Source organism: Nipponia nippon, unplaced genomic scaffold (genome assembly GCF_047370975.1).
Source record: "Nipponia nippon isolate SJK-2023a ecotype South Korea unplaced genomic scaffold, ASM4737097v1 scaffold_5, whole genome shotgun sequence".
NCBI classification, from domain to species: domain Eukaryota; kingdom Metazoa; phylum Chordata; class Aves; order Pelecaniformes; family Threskiornithidae; genus Nipponia; species Nipponia nippon.
Window position 1 is genome coordinate 64,925,109 of NW_028262369.1, and position 23,394 is coordinate 64,948,502.

General features: G+C 36.7%; 1 long non-coding RNA gene across 1 annotated transcript in view; it reads right to left on the minus strand.

The window, feature by feature from the left end:
• Nucleotides 1-22,872, minus strand: part of LOC148052293 (uncharacterized) — a 173,796-nt gene extending 150,924 nt beyond the window's left edge. The window contains exons 1-2 of the long non-coding RNA XR_015698924.1: nt 22,743-22,872; nt 22,169-22,297 (exon numbers count right to left, since the gene is read on the minus strand). This is a non-coding gene — a long non-coding RNA (uncharacterized LOC148052293). The remainder of the gene's footprint in view (nt 1-22,168; nt 22,298-22,742) is intronic.
• Nucleotides 22,873-23,394: the final 522 nt, after the last annotated feature.

The following is a 23,394-nucleotide window of genomic DNA, read 5'->3' on the forward strand; positions in this document are numbered from 1 at the left end:
AACACTGCCAGCATGCCCTTATGATTGCATTTACTTTAATTAATGTAATCTAGTAATTAATGGCACACTTTACACAAAGGACTGCTTTAGCATATTGCCAGTTTCTAACAAATAACAGTCTCAAACTGCTTGAAGCAAGTTTGGAGATAATCTGTTACAGGTGAGACATGCAGAGACAAAGACTAAACCAGGGTTTTTTTCTTAACATTTTCATAACATAGGTTTAACTGTCATGATAAAAACATGAACCACATTTTATCACATTTCTTTTGATTTTTGCAATGCTGAATTTGATTAATAATAAAAACTTAAGCCTGCATCCACTGATTCTATGCAAAATTATTAAACTACTGGATAGAGAAATGTTAATTAATTCTGCTATAGCAATGAGAACATCAAAATAGAACAAGAAATAATCTGTTACTATCATTCTACTATCGCCAACAGCTCCTTTACCAGAACATTTGTATTCCAACCCCCTTTTCCCCTCATGCTTTGAGGGATTTCAACTTCTGACGAAACTTTGACTGAGTCAAACTTGATATCTATCAAGGAATTAATGTCTTTAAAACCACTTTATGCAATCTTTCATAAGTTTTTCAGAAAAGAGAGAAGACGAAAAAGAAAATCCTCCAACTACCAAAATGAAACGTACACAATAAGTACAGCAACATGATTTAAGGTAGAAAGCTAATTTTCTAAATACTCTGCTCCATAAAAATACCAATCTACACAGTGACTTCAAACTTGAAGACTGTTTAAGTTTACTACATTGTCCAAAGCCAACAGAAATTTCTTCTGCAGTCAATGTAGCATTTAGACACTATGTTTTAAGTGGATGCTCCTTGACAGAACTGGATCAATTATCCGAACTGTCTGATTGCAAAACAATGTATTGACACAAGACACGATTTGATTCTAGAATGACATATCAAATATAGCTGATATACAAAACAGTAACGCAAAGGGAAACTCAAGGGGAAAGCTCATTTCTTTGACTCTTCCTTTACCATTCTGAAAGCCGAAACGAGGATAGGCCTGCTTAGGTCTGCATGACATTATCACAATGTTCATTATTACAAATGTTTTCACTGGCAGAGAATGAGAGAGACTAAAGATCTGGGAAGAACAGAAAATTTCAAATATCAGATTTCTTTTGGATGATTCAGAAAACCATCTGTCTGCCAGCATTAAGAACAATTTACTTTAAGAGCCATCTGTGGGAGATAACTGCACCTGAAGTCTGGCAAAAAGTGCATTTTTCTTTTAATGACTCATTAGCTCACTTTCTCCTCTGAGAATAATAAAGCTTCCATTCCTGTTTTCAAAGAGGGGATTAAAACATTCACAAAAAGTAAGGGAAAAATTGCAAAATCCAAGAGGATAGCAAAGAACATGGAAAAAAACCTGTTTTGGAGAGGGAGATGCACCACATACCCTTCACCCCTGATTTTCATATTTATTTCCTTCCAAAAGCCTGTTCCCTCCATCACAACAGTGATGAAGGATTCATCTGGAGATATTGAGTATCATGAAACTGGGTGGGAGTCCTTCAGTCATCTGTAACCAAAGAGAAATCTCAGAACCACTTCAGTAAGTCTCTGCATGCTGGTCTATGTACCATCTCTAGGTTTGCAGGCAGACTCCAACAGTGCAAAAGAATATCCTCTACTCCCACTTGTGAGCTTTATTTTTTCTTCAGTCTAAAATTCTAACAAGGAAAGGGTTGATTTAGATTAAATGTAGAGATAAAAATGTCAGTGTACTTTGAAGTACAGTCTAAGTTTATATGTTTGGGACCTAAGGAATAATTAACACAAGTAGACATAGAAACTATTTACATGCCTGACATCAGAAATAAGTGGCTGCAGAAACTCAAAACATCTGACTAACAACTGAAATCCAGCTTGCATAAGTACAAGCCAACAGAGCTGGAAAATCAGTTTAAGCAGATAAAGTTAATAACAGGGAGAGCCCTAATAAAGTTATACGAATTAGTCACTACAGGAATCACATAACAAGATAGCCAATCTGCAGATCCGGCAAACATTACAATGTTTTCTTTCAGCTATTGGTACCAAGAGATACGACAACATGGGATCACTCCATTGCCGCACTATTCTGATCCTTTCCACTTCATTATAACCATCCTTGATCCTGACTTCCCAGAACAGTGTATACTAACCAAGATAATGCTGACCATAACATACAAGCTACCTAGCACTGAAATCACTCATTAGAAAACAAGACATTTGAATGCAACATCTGACAACGTATTTCTGAAGTACACTCAGACACAAACTATCAAAAAGACATTAATATCACCTCCCACTTACTCGCTTCAGCAGAGAAGGATGAGGAGCTGAGCAAAATTAATCAGGTAAGAAGTGATTAATATGAGGACAACTGAAGATTATCTTGTCAATATGTAGACAAGATACCAATATAAAACAATAATAGAATACAAATGATTATCTGTGTTCATACATATATAAATATATATAATACATAAAGGTTTAAGAAAATTAAGGATACTTACACTGGGGGAATGAAGAATGTGGAATGGTTCAGAATACTTTAAGCTAGAGCCAAGAAGTGCCAGGAAATGTGCTGTAGCTTATTACCACATACGAGATATGAAATAGATTGAGCAATCCAATTACTTTAAGAGGTTTTATCCATCTCTTCTGGAAATAATGAAAAAAGTCGAATTAAGATGCCACAATTCCCATCTAAGAGATGCACATTCCAAACTGTTCCTTCAGACATAATAGCTACTGGTATTACCAGTAAATAGTGAACAATATCTGACAAGAGGTCACTCAGTCAGTTAAAAGGCATGATCAGTTTGACATACTGTTGGTATTTCCATAATGCTATTTTACCTTGTTTTCTCACATACATGCTACAGCTTTCATACATCAATGCAAGTATGGCACTTTACAGAAAGGGGTTTCTTTGAAAGTGGATGTTGCACAAACCCATTCAGGCTGTCGCAATTTCAGAGGATGCATTTGTGGATAGATATGGATGCGCTTGACATCAAGTTCTGAACAATGCTTCAGAACAGCTTTGCCAAACCCTGTTAGAAATGACCATTTTTTCCTTTCATTTGCTCTCTGACCTCCTACATGGAGCTAGTAGGTGGCTGAACAATAGCCCAGAGCTTCTGAGGAAGTGATCTGGAAATCACTTCCCAGTTAGAACCACAGGGCAATCCTTCCCCTTGACGAGATGTATTTCAGAAGTCTGACAGTACCCAAGGGCTTTCAATCCAGGAAATTCAAGGAAGCTGTCCACAATGGAGTTGCTAATTCTCTATGTCTAAATGTAATTTAAAACTTAATGGAACATAGTTTATATACATATTAATACTGGAAAACAACAACAAAAAAAATCGAGCTCGTTTCATATTCCCACTCCACAGGCACTTGTACAATTAATTTGATTTGAGGAAGTAGTACAATATATGGAAGTGGTACAATATGTGACACATGCAGAAGTGACAGAAGTCAGCCAGCTTCAGCATGCCTACATGTACAGGCTTCAGTGATGCACACAAAGGCTATTTATTCTGCCGCAACCATATTCAACAGCAATGAACAGAGTCAGCTATAATTAGTCCTTCACAGTCTTTGTAGCAAGACTTGCATAGGTTTGTGTTTGGGGTTTGTTTTTGATTTTTTTTTTTTTAAAGAGTGAGCAGAATTGGAAATGGTTGGCTAGCTCACGAAAAATAATACAGATGAAGTCTGACAGGAGTAACAGTGCTAAGCACAAGACTTTTGCTGTAATTGCAACAGCAGGCGATGGACAGTGATTAAAATCAACATTTTCATCTGAGTATTTCAGCCCTACACAACATGGTCCAGAGACCAAATTGCTAGAAATTAGTCATGCCTTGCTCATTACCTCAAAGGCATAGACTTGCATACAAGAATTTGAACATATAGCTTGAAAAACTCACTGCTGTGCAAAAAGGATGCTATTAAAGAAAAAAATTAGAAAGATCAATAACATTTCTTGCATTTCTTTGAGTTACAAAGGTAATGCTAGATGATTATTTAGCCTCTTTCAAAGCCAAGGAAAGCTTATGTTTACTAGACCTTTTTTCCCCTCTTTTAGTCTGTAAAAATCCAATAGTGCCTCAAATTTAGAGAGGTTTCCTTTGTTTCCAGAATCATTATTTGTAGAACCACTAACTTCCTGCAAGAATCTTTCCTTTAAAACAAACATTAATTTGTCAAGGGCAGATTAAAATAAACTTGCTCTTTGATACACACAATGAAAAGCTTCCTTTGTGAATACAAACTGGTGTCCTCAAAGCATTCCTCAACTGAAAACAAATGATAAAACCCTAGATTGCTTGTTGTTTCTCATAAATATTGTAAATCATATACCAAAAAGGGTTTAATAAGAGTGCTTTTCCTAAGTCTGCTTCTAGTAGTAAATGTCTATATGCACCAAGATCAACTGAAATGCAGAAATATCACATTAACACTAAATAAACAGTAAAGCGAACCAGTCAAAAATTGGTTTTGAAATTTTTATCCTCAAATTATAATTACTTTGGCAAGTACTCTAGGAAGACAGGTGTCCAGTTGTTTAAAGCAGAGCTGTTGCATGACAAATAGTGCATTACTTGCTACAAACAAGGCAGCCTTTACTATATTGTTTATATTCCTCTCTCATGAATAAATATCATAACCAACCAATGCTTGCCTGAGAAGTGGGCTACCATCATAATAAGTCACAATTAAAATTATAATTCAAATTAGAAAAAGCTACATTTTGATGATCCATGATATTTAATATCATGGTGCTTGATAGTAACTATCAGCACCACAGCATGATACATAGCATATGTAAATATAGAGGGAAGAAAGTAAGGATAATTTCATTTCCAAAGAGCTTGCCTTAAACCAATTTTGAAGTGTCTAAACAGGAAGAGAGTCATGCAAAGACTGCTGTAACAGCATTGAGTGCACACTGCCTATGTGCACAGTATAACTTCAAATCTTATTTTTCTGGAAAACTGAAGTGTTTCACTTCATACTAATTTATTTTACAACATGAAGCAACAGATGTATTGCCTATTGGCTACATCGCTATTTCCTCAAATACTAGGAAAAATTGAGTATGCTGTCTAGCTCCATGCTGATTAGCCCTAAGTGTCATTAATCAGCTGCTTACCATTTACAGTACAACAGTTCAAAAGGCTTAAGTTCACTTTGATGTTAATGATATAACTATGATATTATTGTCATACTTGTTTTGTTTCTGACCCTAATGTTAAAAGAAGCTCAATATTTAAAGAAAGAAATATTTTTTTAATTTCTCCCAAGCAATTTACAGACTAAAAAGATTGGTTTCCAGGCAATATTTCAGTTGGTACACTGAGAAATTACTTTATTTTACACAGTTGTGAATTAAAGACATTGAGGCAAGAATACAATTTTTAGGCAAAATGAGTCATCTGTAAAGATTATATTTAAGGTTATAAACTGAGGTTGTCTACCAAGCTATGCCCTACAATATCTTTGCTAGCGCAGCAATACAATTTTAACTCTTGATTTTCATAAACCTACGGCAAAACTTAGAGCTGGAAATTCCCTCTTTCACACAGTTAGTTTGGACTTGTCAATAAGGAGAACACAATGTTGTTGTAAGGTGGGCTGTTGGTCAGGACAGCTGCCATTTTCAGAGTTTGACAGATAAAACATTAAGAAAAGAGGCTTTTAAGAGTGCTGGTCACTGCATCGTCATTCAGAAAGCCTGGCCTGTATCACAAGGCTATATTTCTGAAGAAACAGAAGCTGAATTTACAGGCTCTCCACTACAAAAAGATTATCTTTTACCTGTTGTATAAAGAAAACAATCATCTTTTCATCAGAAGCTTGTTATGATTTCAATAGGAATGTCAGAGTGAGTTGTTAAAAGTTTTTAGTCTACTGAATTGCAAGGATGGGTCAAAAGTTGAGCTACTGATAAAATGTTTCATGAAACTAGGGGAACTACCCAGTCTGGAGACCTGCCACAGAGCACAGATTTATTAACTGTTTGAATTACCTCTTCTGAGAATGCTTGATTAGAAAGTTACTTCTGATCTCCAGCCAGGTTAAGATGATATAGTGTTTTGTTTAGAATATGACTCCATAATACACAAATTGTTAGAAAAGTTAGCATGCTTCTGTCTAATACAGGTACATGAATTAACATTTTTAAATTATTAAATATGGAAAGAACATTTCCTAAGGGGCATTTACATGTACTATTTAAGATATTTTTGCAGCATCACTAAATTGACAAGTTTATGAAACAAATATGTTTAAGTGATAAGCATATTCTTCTTGGACAATGGCATGATGCCAACCAAAACAGGAAACTGAGGGATCCAATTCTCTGCCTTTCTCATTACATAAGGAAACAAGCAAAACCAATCCTGATTGTGAAGAATCTACAGTTAAACAGAAGCTACTTTGCAGGGACTACTCTATAAACACCATGATGTATTCAAAGTCAGTTACGATAACTTAGGAAGGAACAAGCTTAAAATAAGCAGTGCTTAATAACTTATAATCAGAACCAATCTAGAGAAATTAAAGGCTTTTTTATAGTTCATTAATTTTTTAGAAGAAAGCTAGTGAGTTTGTAAGGGGCAATGCATTTCCTATGTAAAACACCAGATTCTACCAAAGTTTTCAACTATTCCTATATAACAAAAATCAAGCTAAGGTTTCTGATGCAACTACAGAAGCTAAAGATTGAATATGTAGTGTGACATACTAAATCATCAAGCATCTAACATCTCTTGTTGATCAAGTCATTAAGTTAGGGGCTAGAACAAAAATAGCAAACAGCGTCCAAGTCTCTCCAGATGAGATGATTCAAATAAGCAAAGAGGCTTCCTGCTCTACCCCAGCAGCAGAAGCAGGTTTACTTCTATGCTATATCTTATTGCCAAAGTAGTAAAGATACTGCACATGCAGCTACTGTTAAGAGATTACAGCTTTTTGGAAGTCCAAGCAGAAATTTGTTTTACAGGGTATATTTAAATATAGGAATAAAGAATCATCACTGATGACAAGGTGTTTGTTTCAGGGTGGTGGTTTTTTTTTTTTTTTAGTTGAGGCATTTATTCCATCTGTTGACCAATGCAATTGGAGGAGAGGAAAGAGGTGAAAAAAGTAACCTTTCTGCTTCTCTTTTGAAAAGTGGTTCCATTTGTTACCTCGCCTATGCTTTGTACCTGACTCAGGCCACTAGACTGCATCTCTCCATCCTCATCAACTAAGAGGTAATGACTAGAGCATATGCATTACATGTCATAAATGTGGGCCAGCATCACAGATGCACAGAGCCAGCCCTTCAAAAGTTAACACATTTTCCCTTACACATTGTAGAAGTATTTCCACTGGTAATTCTAGATGCCACAAATATATTCGAGTTTTCAGCGGGATGACTATATGTTCAATCCTAACAGAAATATTTTAGTTGTATTTACAAGAGATTTATACTGGAAAGCAATTTCAGACTCTCTGGCTTCTAGGTTTAAAGCTAGCAGGTAATTTTCATTCATTATATTCATTTCAAATCACGATTATTTTCTTGCTAGAGCCCTTCTTTTGTACTTCATGTTCATTTTAAGGAGATGAGAACAAGTTATTTAAGCAGCTATAAACCATAATTGAAGTTTTGACTGATTGATAAGCAAGCTAAAATATTTTACTGCAGAGCCCTAAGTCTTAAATAATCATTTTCTACGTAGTATTTAAATAACTAATCTGTTGCAACATGTGATTTTTATATAGTAAGCCTACAGAACATTGCCATAAAATGAGTTTTGGACTGAGAGAAAGCAAAATATTGTAATTCATTTTCTTTAATCTCACAAAATTTACTCTTTTGCACATCAAGTGAATATAAGTTATTATGTAATAGTACACTACAAGCTAAATTTGCATAGCATCTGTATTACTTATTACAGAGTCCTAGATAATCTAGCATACTATTCCCGCCACATAATGCTTTTCTGTTGTTTTTTCAAACAGCTGACTCTAGAAAAGGAGGAAGAAAGGAAGCATTAACCTCTGTACAGGCAGGCAACAGGAACAGAGAAGCTTAGTTAGTTGTCGAAATAGATACAGGAATTAAGTCTTTTTCCAAACAAGTCTCTGCCACAGGATCATTATTCCTTTTAAAGTAGTCTAGGAGATTTCCAAAACATACCTTGAAATAACAAGGCAGTCCAAACCTTGATTCAGACTGTAATGGGTCTTTCTGCAGTAGCTAAATAGTTTAATAAATCTGGACTGAATTCAAAATGAAATTCATTTAGTCAGGAAGTCACCCAATAGTGAGACTTCATTACAAACATTGATGGATATGTAAGATTAGAAAGCAACTGCTGAAGGGCTTCAAGTTTTCTGTTTAAAAACTATTCTCTTAATTTTGGCAAAAGCAAATTAATTAGAAGTCTTCTAGAAGTAGTGCCTTTGAAAAGTTCAAGATATTACAATACAGAAGAATTCCCATTTTGATTGATATCGCAAGAATGTTCCATCACTTATTGAAGTATAAAGAAATAAAACATGGGTTAAGCAATTAAATGTAATTTCACTCAACAGTAAGACTGTTGTTGCTCATCAGGCTCTGTTCCCCAGATTGAATTTGTTTTTCCTAATTTTATCAGTTTCATAATCCTGTACATCAAGTTTTGAAATAAGAAAGATCTTAAACTGTGTGACCTAAGCACAGCAAGGAATTTATTCAAACCAATCCTTGAGAAGGGCAATGTTGAAAGGACAGGAGACATCATTATTTCCCCAGATCTGTTTGATAAGTCCTATTAAACTCTCTAACAGTTTGTGATAATTGCTTAAAGCATTTATGTTCATCACTAAAGAATGATGGGTTTTCAACAGCAAGAAATACACATATCTTCCTAGTGGCAAATGCAGAAGTTGTAACACAAGTATTAGTGTCATCTGATTGACATACATGTTTCACAGATATTCTCTTCAATGTTTCCATTTTGTGATCCTCCTCTACTAGAAGAGAGATATACACTACTCCATCAGCTGTTAAGTTCTGCAAATACATTAGTTTTTCCTGACATAGTAACCTAGACTTACTAGCATTTTTTTTCTGATCCTAAGGATTATTTTCCACAAAAGAGGAAGAGTTACCTTGTCACATAACATTGCCATAAGCAGAAGAGAGCTACTTACGCCCATCAAATAATTCCTCAAGGAAAAAAATGTCATATTTCTTTGTAAGGCTTAATGGGGCATACTGAATCAAGAGGAAGGCTTGGAAGAGGCAATTTATTAGTAAAATTCCTCTCTAACATTAATATGGAAAACTTGAATCCACAGGTGTATTGTAGCTAACCTCTGAAGATAGGCTCTGTAGCAAAATCTACCATAAGCAATGGGGTCTTTAACACTGCTAAGACAATTACTACTTCCAAAGTTAGTATTCCTCAACATGCACTACATACAGGTATGCAATTCCTACAATCCAAAGGAAAAGTGACAGCTGTCCAGAAGAAAGACTGGATAACACAAAAGTAGGAGATTTAGCAAGTGACATCAGGTGTTCAGATAGATGTTTTTCCAGGTCAGACAATCCATCAGAAAAAAACAGCAGAAGACTAAACACCACTGTTCTTCCATCTACCACCAGGGAATTAAAAACAAAGCAACCCCCCAAATCAGTGCCTCCACACCCACAAACTATATTTTCTGACATATACCTAATCTTGGGATACACACTTACATAAAGAATTAAGAATGGAACAAAACAATTTCAGGACTCGGAAACAACAGCCCCATATTCCAGGTCTAATGCTTATAGTTGATTTGAGTGCTCATCCATTGCTGCTTCTACTTTTACAAAACTTATTCCCAGAGATTCTATAACATTCTAGTATTTTTTAAAAATTTGCTCCCTACTGTTTGAGATTTTTGCTTTCAAATTCTCAGTCAGGAAGCAACTGGCAAGCACTTACTGACTTACTGTGCTGTTACAGAAAGTTTACTTTGAATATACATTTTACTTATTGCCTGACTAGCTACAGCACAAGTGTATTCCACTTATGATCTTCAGCAACAAGAAAAGACGAGGCATTCACTTTCCTTATTTCAGACATGGCATCGCTAGTCCAGAGGCAGAGAATTAGACATTTCCATCTGAGTGCAGTTACATGAACTTAAGCACAACAGACATTGATAGTGAAAGGCAGTATGTAGGTCAGTATAAAATTCTAGTCCAGCCCTTTGGAATCAGTATTTCAGTTCCTCAGCTTTAGTGTACAATAAGCAGTGACATTTAGCATGTTGGTGAGACAACAGTTTAAGCCATGCATAGCATACCAATCATTTTTAAGACAGCATGAGTTCAACAGGCATTTGTTTGAAGATGAGTAACATCTGAAGTCCTTTGCTCTATCTAGCATAGCAACCTATTCTTTACATCTCAAGAATTGTGCTTCATTTCAGATATAAAAATAAGCTTCACCAACAAATGTTAAATGGTATGCTGTCTGTTTTGAGTTGATTTCGGCCATTTCTGATAAGGCTATGACTTAATCTTCTGTTTCTTGGAAGAGTAAATAGTGTGAAACAAATTTGCAAATGCACTGTAAATAATTGGGTTTATTTGAACTACTTAGTACTAGCAAATTCTACCTCATTTATGTTAGAATATTCTTGTGTAACTGTGGTATGGTTATTTGCTCACAGCTCTTCACTTGATTTTCACGAGTAGAGTCACAAACCACTCTGCTGGCATGACTGGCTGTCCAAAACATCAGTCAAAGCTTCTTTTATAGAAACACACAAACATTAAGGTAGAATTGAAATTATTATACTAGATGCTTGTGCTGGATCATAAAAACACCCTCTCATTTTACAATGGATGAATTACTACATTTCAAGTGTTGGCTTAAACCGTGGAACAGGAAATAGAAGGCTCTGCATGATACTTTTGCATTTGAACAACTGTGCAATGAACATACCAATCCAGTAAAACAAAATCCTAATACGCCCCATCTCATTACTTCATAAATCAGTTTGAAGAAATCAGAAATCAAACAAATTGATCTAAGTTCAGATCTCAAGTTTAACTAAATCTCTAGCTTCGCATTTACTATAGATTCTTCATTTCGATGGGGAATACACTAATAGGAAACCTTGTTTTATTTTCTCAACACCTTTAAAAAGGGACGAACAAGGCATAGCTTAAACTGTTGTCTCACCAACACATTAAATGTTGGCAACCGTGGCACACTTAACCCGAGGAACTAAATACTGATTCCAAAGGGCTGAACTAGAATTTTTTACTGACCTACATACTGCTTTTCATCATCAATTTGTCTTATTTTAAAAAATACAAGATGAAGTACAGTAGAAGGTTTGAAATTCCCTTCTCCAAACTCCCTAACAGAGCCTTCTCATCTCAAACCCACAGCTAGAACAGTTCTTTGGAAATGCTCAACAATGCACATCATGTCAGATGCTTGCCTGGCATCCTAGCAATGTGGAACTGATCACAGAGGCCACTGACAAACACCAATATTTGTAGAACCAAATACATTACTTGGAAATTTCTGTTACTTTGCACCCTTTACTTTTAATATTCATCCATATCTTGTATGGTATTGTTTTTAATATCATTAGGAAAAAAACGTTGAGAATCAACTTCAAAGCATTTTTAATCATTTCTCATTTCAGCTTGTTTCTTTTGAGGAAATGAGCATTTTGAATCTTATTTTATAACACTTCTCCTAATAGTCACGTTGTCTTTGTAGACCATTTAACCAATATCCTACACAATAGACTAAAACTCTCTTTAATTTTGTAAATTAGGTGAAAAGAGGAATAAAATGAAATTTTTAGTATAGCAAAAGTGCAGTCTGAACTCTAACAATGTGAGCCATCAGCTACAGTATATTATAAACCTTCACAAAAGTATCATTCAAATGGAGTATTATTTAAATGCATTTAAGTAAAAAAGCAGGAATTGTTTGAACTCTACTATTCTTTCCTGAATTTTCAGGATTTTTGCAGACCTTTGGTTCTTTTGCACACTTTAGAACATTAAATTCATAGTATTAGTCTTGACCACACATAAATCTTTTATGAAGCATTCATGTCAATTAGTGCAGTAAATGGGCTAAAAATGGAGTTTCTCTAATCATATTATAAGGTAGCTTTTTCCCCCCTGCCCCCCAAACTAAAAAAAAAAAAAGTACTTTTTCTACAATACACAGCTTGTATTCTTTTGTGGCTGCTCCAGGAAAGGAAAAAGAGTAGCTGAGCTTATTGCAGCTAATCAAACAAGTTAAAATGGTAAAATCCTTATCAAGCAAATCTTCAAGAAGAAAACTCAAAGAACATTAAATGGCTTACTTTCTCACTGGCAGATTGGGAAGGAGAAGGGACAAGATGTATAGCAACCCCATCTCTCACATAAGAACCATTAGCATTTACAAAGTCTAAGCTTTGAAGGGAAGAAAAGCTTCCAGACACATCCTGCAAAGGAAACCTTTCAAACATCAACTGAGTGCAAATAAATGATGTGCCAAGCCTGCTACAGAGAGAAAACCTGAATGCCAAGAAAGTTTCCCTCCCCCTTTCTTGGAGAGTGGAAAGAGAAAGACAGATTTTTTTATGCCTAGTCCTATACTGAAGTTCCCATAGAGTTCTTAACTCTTGATGTACAAGCTCTAGAAGTGTAATTCATCAGTAAGCAGACAAGAAAACTGATCAGCTTTGGGGAACTGACTTAACAGTTACACCCTGAGATTTTTTTAAATCATTTTAGAAAGCTCTAGTACCACACCCGGTTAAATGCAATGATGTTGTCAATATCAAACATCTGATCTGGACTGTCCTGTCCAGCAAGCCTAGAAGTAAGGAACAGGCAAAATCAGTTTACTCTGTTTCCTAATTCAAGCCTAACATGAAAGGAATGTTTTAATATTGAAAACAAAGAAACAGTGCCTTAGAAAAGGAATTTAACACAACACTAAGGTTAGGATAATCAAGCATGTAAAATTAAGGATCACCGAAAGTCTTGCAAACATATCTGAACTTACAAACACTGTAGCAGTCCATATAAAAAGAGAGATTATTTTCAGAACTGATTTTACTCTGCTATGCAGAACCCATTCCTAACTTCCAAGGACAAAGCAGCAGGTATAAGAAGGGAAAAAAACCAAGTCTACAGAAATAACAAGAATACATGTCTAGTTTATATACCATTCCTCTGTTGCATAAAATGCATGGAAAAAGTCATTGTGCAGAAATGCTTTGGAAGAGGTGGAATCAATTTCAGGTGAAACTGGCTTCTGAAGATTCCTGTGCAAGACAGTCTTACCCTGAAGCTTAAAATTTACATATAAAATAGAATCACACCTTGCTGTTAGTTTCTACATTTGATTAGTCTCCCAAAATAACAGAACCTGTTAACACTTAACTTTGGAGCTGGTTTATCTGTTTTAAGAGCTACCTTTCATGTTTTCCCTATTCTTGGTTTTATGTCTTCTATGCCTCTGTCTGGAAGAGTCTAATAAGTACAAACTTTCTTCTAAAAGACAGATGACAACTAATTGTTATCTGTACTCTGTTCAGTAGAATTATGCCGTTTATGAAGCACTTTCAGAGCCCTCACGGGCCAAATTCACCCAGATCCTTTATGCAGTTAACCTAGCCCATAGGAGTAAAGGGTGGGTCTAAACATTTGCATGCCACAGTCCTACATTCAACATTGCAGTGGCATGATCCCATATAGATTCTAACACAAATGAAATGGGGCCATTTGTCCAGTTAGATGCTACATCTCATTTCTGCAATAACAGCCCACAAACCTTAATATTATTGCTACATTTGGGGTAGAGCACACACATAAATACTGCCTAGGCTTGCAGCTTTGAATTTGGAGACAAGGATATGACTGATTACATTTTTTTGTCTGCACAGGGAGAAGTTAATTAACTTAATACGTATCACTTAAAACTCAATTCTTTGTCATTGAGTTTCCATTTACACAAACCTGGAACTGGCAGGAGTCTACATCCTCTAGTGAATATCTTATCTATCATTCAGCATAAGAAGAAAGTTCAAAAGAACAGTTTTGCTCATCTGCTTTACTTATATTCTGGATGGAAGATTAAGACACCCTTTAATTTGCAGTTCTACAACAATATATTTCTTCAAAACTAATTAGACTCTTCACTGCAATAATTTTGAAGCATGTGGATATACATTAAATCCAGTGATTAAGCTTTCAGACACACCTTATGACTAGCTTTCTTCGAAAGTCTCGGTTTTCACTTTGAATAACAATCCTTAGCTTTCTTGAAAGCATTTGACCTTTGCTGCCAGCCAGCACATGTTACAGTAGTTAATGCTACACTGAACATTTTATTGTGACTAAACTTCAAGCTGAAAGCTCTATGAATGCTTGTGAGTCACACAGACACAGGTCTTTCATCTGATTTCAGTTGAAGCAAAATAAGCATTAAGTAGCTTTGTTTCAAAAGCTCAGCATAACATCAACATAGAGCTAATCTCTCCAACAGCTTCTATACACTTTCCTTGCCGTTCCTGTAGCTCAACATGCAAAGACTGTTCTGTTACCGCCTTCCAAGCTGTATTTTTTCTTGGCTTAACTTCTTGGCCCCACATCCACAAAACAAGGGTCTTTTGTTCAAGACTATTCAGAGTTTGGGCTTTTACCTAATAAGCCTGCATCTTCATAGTATCTTACCTTCAGTTATCAGCAGTTCCCTTCTTCCTCTGTAACAGAAGTCAAGCTGCTGCTCCCCATCTGTCTGCACCAAGTCGCTTTCTCCTCCACTGCACCCTCCAGCCCTAATGAGCTAACTCGAGTCACCTACTGCAGGCTCAGCTCCTGCTCAGTAGAGTAACCCCACTGCCCTGCATGCCTGAGCTAGTTATACAGACTTCATACTAGCCATTTCAGACTTTATTGCACATAAAAGGTAAAAAGGACTGACTAGTGGTTCCTGCAGTGCTGGTGTGTCACTCAGCCTTTACAGGACAATAAACTCCAGCTGTCTCCAGTGGGTATACTTCAAGGTACACCTTGCTTCAACCAAACAAAAAACCAGTCTCAACAAGCACAAAATTTGAGACCATCCAACAAACCTCTAGGGCTCAGCTGCAGATTCTGTTTCCTTTCCAGCAAAACCACTAACCACTACTGACAAGACAGCACCTACTTTTCCAGGCCAGCTGAGTTGGTAATTCTGCTTAAGCAAGGACCAAGCTCTCCTGCTTGCAACTACTTTTTCCCCCATAATAGATCCATTGCCAGGTGACAGCACTTCAAACACTTAATATCAAGTTCTTACAGTTTTGATTGGAAATATATACAGGCACAATCTCCATTAACCATGACACAACTCCACTTTCAAAGTGTGCTACCATTCATGTAATTAGTTTTCTGTTTGCCTCAGCAGCTGACTTGTTTTCCCAATGCTATTCTGTAGCTAAACCATGCTACCTTTAATCATTAACCAATGAGTCTGCCTTTTTAACAGGAACTTATTATTTGGACATCCTTTTTCCCCCTGAATTAGGATATGGCAACATTGAGTATTAGCAGCAATATACATCCCCACTTCACAAGCTCATGCTCCTAAATCTTCCTCTTGTCAGTCAGGATAACATTTAGTACAAAAGGTATTGCAGCTGCTTTAATTATAACACCTTCTAGTAAAGCAATTTCAGGGAAGCAAGAAAACAAACCACAAGAAACAAAGAAAGGAGTTTTGGGGTTGCTGTATAACAGTGTTGTTAATGAATTATCTTTTAAGTAGCATAAATAATGGTCCATGGCTCTAATTCTGTCGTCCTACCACCACCATTCCCTTATCTGTGCCAGCAAGCATGTCAGAACTTCTAACTGCCTCTGCTACTGATCACACATGCTTTTGAACCAGATCAGACTATTCAACAAGATAGAGAGCTAATCCTTTTGGTGTCTTCAAACTTGCTATCAATACCACTCTAGAAAGAGCCTTAATAGATTTCTTTCTAGTCACCACAGAGCACATGAAGACAAAAAACTTTTGCACATGTAAATTTCATTTGAACAAAATTTAGTTCTATTTTGCTTCCAGACATTGTTATCAAATGTTCAATAACACAGCTGCAGCATCTAGCTCTCCCACATTTATAGTCTGTCAATTCCTAAGGCTTTTTTTCCCCTCTACCTCTTCCCCTTGCAGACTTTTTTTGAAGTCTGTTTTCTCAGTGAGGCATTTGCCAGGAGCATTAGCAATTGCACCGAATAGTTTCTAGGCACCCTCCTACATAGAGATGAAGAATATTCTATGCCAAGACCAAAGGTGGAGCTTCCATTTTGACTTCCATTTAGAAGAATAAAACATTTAATCTACAATCTCTTACTTGCTTGGTGATGCTACCTATGGACTAGCATACATGGACTGCCAACCACAACGGACATCAATGTTTCTAACTTAAAACACATGTTATCCTGCAAAATGTACAGTGCCAAATAAAACCTACATACAGCCTGAGAAAATCTCCCCTCAAAAGGGGCCTAAATTCCTACCTGACAATACCTCATGTTCATTGTCAGTATGAGCTAGATAATACTTTATTATTAAAACAGACAGACAACCAGGAATCTCAAAACAGGTATTCCCTGTGACTCATTGATTATTCTTCACTTAATTTGAATACTACCAATAAGGAATAGTGACTACTTTGGACACTCCAATAAGTTGCATTTCTTACTATCTTTCTCCCTACTTTAACCTTTACTGAAGTAAGTTACACATTGGAACAATATAAGCAACTAGATTTTTACATTGAAGTAGTACAAAAAGCAATGGTAAAAAAAAATCTTTAAACTAGAAAACATTTTACTACACAATTGAGTCCTTTATTTTCAGTTTTCTGCAGCAGTAAAAAACATGTTCACTATGAACAGCACTAGGATACAGCTGTAATCTTCTGTCCCAAACCAAAATTAATCAAGAATGACAGCCCCTTTTCCCCCCTTAAATATATTTTCATGTGCAAGACCCTAATAATTTTAAAATATTAATTACCTTGCAGATAAGTGGTTTTTTAGTAGTACAACTTTAATGACAACACCCCAAGTCATCCGTGTGTTAATATATTGTTTTTCATCTGCAATACTGATGATTGAAGTATTAGAGGTTTAGCATTCCTTTCTTAAATTGTTTCTGTTTCATATAGGTATCATTTGTCTTTGGTGTTCAAACTAATGCTTTATTCATTGCTCCCTGTACAATACTGATTTACCTCATAGATTAGTCTTTTGTATGATATCATGAAAACTCTTTACTGTAGTAAAGTACAATTATATCCAGAGTCTTCCATCAGTCCCCTTTGTTTCCAATTCATGACATTCCTTTTATGCTGACTCTTCACTACAAAACCATAGCGTGCAGGATCTCTGATTTCACTCAGTTTTAGCAGTTGAGATGGAAGAACAGATTCAGTAATATAATTTAATTCATAAAGATGAGAATGGAAGGTTCATTTAAGATCCAGGACTCCCCATCACAGACATCTTCAATTTATGTAATTATATGCTTTTTATTTTTAAAATTTTCTGCACTTTCATTTTTCATATTTCATATGCTGAACTTTCTTCCTTTATTAATTTAAATATCTTCAAGTCAAACGCCAGGCCCCGGTCCTAGAAAGATCTATACACATGCCTAGGTTTATACATCAATTTGTCTCCCTTGCCTTTCACACTCTCAGTCTTCCAAAATTCATAACTGGTACCAGATGTATATAAAACCAGAGACCATTACTTCTGAAAACACAAAATATGAGAGAGAATGAGACCAATGCAAACTTTTCTTTGTATTACCCTGTACAGGCAACATTTACATGAAAAAGTGCTTTTAGCCTGTTGTCTTATCCTTCATGTCCTTTTTTGACTGCTTTCTTCAGCCAGTTCTGCCTTCACAAATTACTCCATGGTGTTGTGGTTTAACCATGGCCAGCAACTAAGCACCACACAGTTGCTTGCTCACTCCCCCCACAGCAGCATGGGGAGCGAATCAGAAGAGTAAAAGTGAGAAAACTTGTGGGTTGAGAATAAGACAGTTTAACAGGTAAAGCAAAAGCCACACACACAACCAAAGTAAAACAAGGAATTCATTCACTACTTCCCATTGGCAGGCAGGTGTTCAGCCACCTCCAGGAAAGCAGGGCTCCATCAAACATAACAGTTACTTGGGAAGACAAATGCCATAACTCCAAACACCACCACCACCACCACCCCCCCACGCTTCTTCCCCCAGATTTATACACTGCGCATGATGTCATATGCTATGGAATATCCCTTTGGTCAGCTAGGATCAGCTGTCCTGGTTGTATCCCCTCCCAGTTTCTTGTGTACTCCCGGCCTACTCGCTAGTGGGGTGCGGTGAGAAGGGGCCTTGACTCTGTGTAAGCACTGCTCAGCAACAACAAAAACATCCCTGTATTATCAACACTGTTTTCAGCACAAATCCAAAACATAGCACCATATAGCTACTCTGAAGAAAATTAACTCTATCCCAGCCAAAACCAGCACACATTGTCCAAATATAACAGAGGAATGGAAACATTCTGCACATTACCCAAATGGCCCAAGATCAATCAGAATCTTAATTTTCTTCTTCTACAATCTATTTCTTTTGGAACACAGTTTGCTCCAGGATGCTTACAAACAAAATCTGTAAGTGTAGTACTCACAGGACTCATTTCTCCATTTTTATTTATACACTATTTTAAAATAGGGCAGATAAGGGAACTATAACTTAAAACTAAGTCTGAAAGTATAGAAGTAAAAAAATAAGAGGCTTATAAATCACAAAAATCCACTAAAATCTTAGACTGTCTCTTCTTTCTCAATCTAAACTTCATGACTAAATCCCAAGTACATCATGAGCTAGACCTCCTCTGACATGAGAAAGATTAATAAAAACATTTTTGTAGCCAATCCATACTCAAGTCATTAGCTGTTCTCACTTCATTGCTTTTCACCCCAGTATTTCTCAGGAGAAAACAGCCTTCCCATTCAATGAGAAATATAGCTAAAATTCACTATTTTTCTGAGAATAGAGTGTTCTTATTCACAACATGGGGATATTTGTACAAGGCTTGCTAGTCTCAGTCTGGAGCAGAAAGAGCTTCGTGCATCTTTGTCTTCTCAGGAACGATTTGATCAGCCCCGGATTCTTCCCAGCACTTTCTGGGGAAAGTAGGGGTGAGAAGGTGGAGACACCCCATAAAGCCCGACACATTCTTCTGAGAAGTTTTAATTTCAACAGCTTAGTATTTGAAAAGCCCACTGTGTGCTTAAAGTTCCTGATTATCCCTCTTTGTAATTTTTTTTTCAATTCTTATCTGTTAATTCTATAACAAGGCTGCGATCAATGCTGGTTTTAATCCTTTTAAGGAATAGTTAATTTAAAATTTTTAGTTTAGCAAATGTCTTTTAAGGCTGAGGTTTAGTAAAGATAAGATCCTTCAGAATGAAAATTTTAGATTGTATATGAGAACATATAAAGTAAGAAATGGGCTATCTTTCCAGTCCCTGTTGCTTATAATTTTATCAACAATCAACTAAAGTTTTTTGATTGTGCTACGTAGTTAGCGCAAAGAAATTGTTCACGAGCTTTCTTCCCAAATACTGATTTCAGATGCTACCAGGTATATGAAACCTCATCTTACAGTTCTACAAAGTCAAATAATTAGACCCATCACCATGAACCCACAACCACAGAAGTAAACCCATCCCTTGATTTTAAAGGAACATGTAATGAATATTTATACTTGTCCTCCATTAGCTTGTGGCTGCACACAACCCTATTTATGTGAGAATTCAATAAAAGTCATTAGAGCCATTTACATTTGGCAGAGTGAAATCTTAGTTTACAGATACATACGATTAGAACATACTCTGTTCCGTGTTTGCAAAGCAGTGGGAATGCAAATCTTGAAGTGTTTTCCTAGCTGCAACAAAGTGAAAACTTAAAATATACGCTTGCTTTAATCATTTAACCAAGAAATTCAACAACCTTTGCAAAATAAAACCTGCAGAATAAACAGCTGAGGCAAATGCAACCAGAATATTTGTCCTTAATGCACAAATCAGTATCTCCTACAGTATGAAGGAATATTATAGACAATGTAGTTCATAAAATGTGTTGGGTCAGCAGCATTAGCAGCAACTCAGGGTACATTAATAATAGAAAAAGACCAATTTTCTAATAACAAATGCATAAGACAAGACCTTCCACTAAGAATGAAAGAAGACTAGGATTGGCAAAGCACACTATTCTATTCTGGTTACTTTGAAGAGTGTAATGACAAGAAAGTTTTACTTCCCAGTAGTAACATGAATTCTTTGTCGACATGGAAAACAAGTTCTGATTTTTTAAATCTTATAATTATTTGACTTCTTTTTAGCTACAAGCTAGAAGTACAAGCTAAAAAGAAGTCAAATTAAATTACCTGATGCAACTCTACATGAACTTTTAGGATTTCAAGTCTTCTGGTTTGTAGTATTACCACAGCAAAGTTTAAGTAAATCTTAATTCAGAGATTAGTATCTTAGATATGCCGGTTAGTTTTTACATGGTAAGGCTGGAGAATCCCCAATTAGTTTAAAGTCTTCTTAATGAGGCAAATCAACAAAATAACATGCTAGTCTGCTCACTGGGTCCTTATCTGCATTCATCTTAGAAGACTAAGCAATTCCAGCAGCTTATACATACAGTTTCTGTAATGCTAGATAAATATTTAACAGCAGGCAGACTTTCTTAGACATAAGAAGAATGGTCGTTCTGGCCAAATCTTTAATACTACTGTAATAATGAATTAAAAAAATTATATTGTGCATCCTGTAGCTCTAGTTTATTTGATTTTTAACCAAGCAATACTTTACATAGTTTTTTGGGGGGAAAAGGCCGTACATTTTTGAACAAATCTTTTCAGCTTATACATAAAGACACAGAATGACTCATGAATGTTCTACTTGTGTTTGAATAAGATTAAATAAGTTGAAGAGTTACTACCCTAGCTAGAACCCTTCCTGCACTATATACCTTTATGGTATTAGACAGTGAGGATCATTATTTAGGTAGCACAAACTTAAGGCTTGAGAGGTCTAAAAGTTTACCATAAATCCAGTAATGAAATGAATACTATTAGTGTCTCATGTATTTCCCCCTGCTGTGTCATAGAATGGTTTGGGTTGGAAGGGACCTTAAGGATCATCTAGTTCCAACACACCTGCCATGGGCAGAGACACCTTCCACTAGACTAGGTTCCTCAAAGCCCTATCCAGCCTGGCCTTGAACATTTCCAGGGACAGGGCATCCACAGCTTCTCTGGGCAGCCTGTTCCAGCGCCTCACCACCCTCACAGTGAAGAATTTCTTCCTAATATCTCATCTAAATCTACCCTCTTTCAGTTTGTAGCCATTATCCCTTGTCCTGTCACTATGCTCCCTTGTAAAAAGTCCCTCTCCAGCTTTCTTGTAGGCCCCCTTCAGGTACTGCAAGGCTAGACTGTAAGGTCTCCCTGGAGCCTTCTCTTCTCCAGGCTGAACAACCCAACTCTCTCAGCCTGGCTTCATAGGAGAGGTGCTCCAGCCCTCTGATCATCTTCATGGGCCTCCTCTGGACCCACTCCAACAGGTCCATGTCCCTTTTATGTTGGGCGCCCCCAGGCTGAATGCAGTATGCCAGGTGGGGTCTCACAAGAGCAGAGCAGAGGGAGAGAATCACCTCCCTCAACCTGCTGGTCACCCTACTTTTGACACAGCCCAGGATACGGTTGGCTTTCTGCGCTGTGAGCACACATTGCCAGGTCATGTTGAGCTTCTCATCAACCAACACCCCCAAGTCCTTCTCCTCAGGACTGCTCTCAATTTATCTCACAATTACAGCTTCATCCTCAGGGAGTTTATTAGGTCATATAACACTAAGGAATGTGCTTTTCCCCAGCTAAATCTTTAATTATAAGAAACATTTAGTTTCCTTCCTTGTCAAAGACAGAAAGAATTATAGCAGTATTTATAATCAGGATGTCCAGCTTTCCTGTTAACAACAGGACAGAGAGAAAAACATACTCACCATTTTTGTAGAGTGCAAATTCTACCTCCTCTTCACCTGTGTTTCCCATACTTTTAACAGCATCACCTCAGACATTCCTGGATTACTGCATAACCATCTTCATTCACATTCCAGTGTGCTTAATAAGTTCTGTTACATCAAATTAAGCAACCATTAGTATTATTCCATTGAGGACATTCATTTCTCCAAGCTTCCCAGTAAAGCTGAGTAAAAGAAGCAAGAATATGCAGTCTGGTAGGACATCTAAAATGAGGGAAGCTAGTAAAAAGTGCTTTTCCTAACTAAAATTTGGTTATGAACAACTAAGGGACAAAGAACCAGAACACCAGTGATAAGAACCATTCCCCTTATGTAAGCATAACAGCTTCTCAGAAATCTTCTTTTAGAACCCGCAGAAAAACAGGGAATGATACAGAACATTAAATCAAATCTGGAGTAACTTACTTCTGTGCACCAAGTTCAAAGGACACAGGTAGACTAGTGTCAGAAAGAAGCAAGAACAGAGCTGATCCACAGGAAAAAACAAATAAGGAGACAAGGCTAACCACAACACAGACAGGAACAGTGTCCTCACCAACAAGAATGCCGTCCCATAAGCCAGAGCAGGAACACTCATTATAACATCACTAGCCCAGCAACTATGGGACCAGTGCTAGGTCAGGTCTGATATCACACAGCAAAAACATTATCAACAGAGAAAAAACCAGCACTAGCTTCAAAGATGGATCTTAAATAGCTTTATGCAGAGGGTGTGTAGGTAGAGATCCCAGGAGAAGGTGATCTGGGCAATTAAGGCCTACTGGTGCACTCAGGGCCCTGAAAACTAGTTAGTTGAAGTTGACATGATTCCTTGAAGCTGAGAATAATTAGCTAACCTGCATGTTTTAACACAGTTGGGTAATGTATTCCCTGAGGAAGCCACTGATTACTCGTACTATACTTGGGTTATCACAGCTATTACTAGATTTTCTCCAGCTAATAGAAACATAGGTACATTTTGCGAGGCTTTCTCCCAGGGATTCCAACAAACTCTTCTGTGGATAAACTGGGAGAGATTTGTTAAAGCTGGTGACGTATTTTTTGCCTTCTGCACTGATATTTCCCACTGGATTTCATAAATGTAGTTTACTTCAGAGAAATCAGAGAGCTGCTCAAAGAAAGCACTATGTAGCTTAAGGTGAGAGTTTGAGAGGAGCCAGGCTGTCTTTGTGTCTGTTCAGAACAAG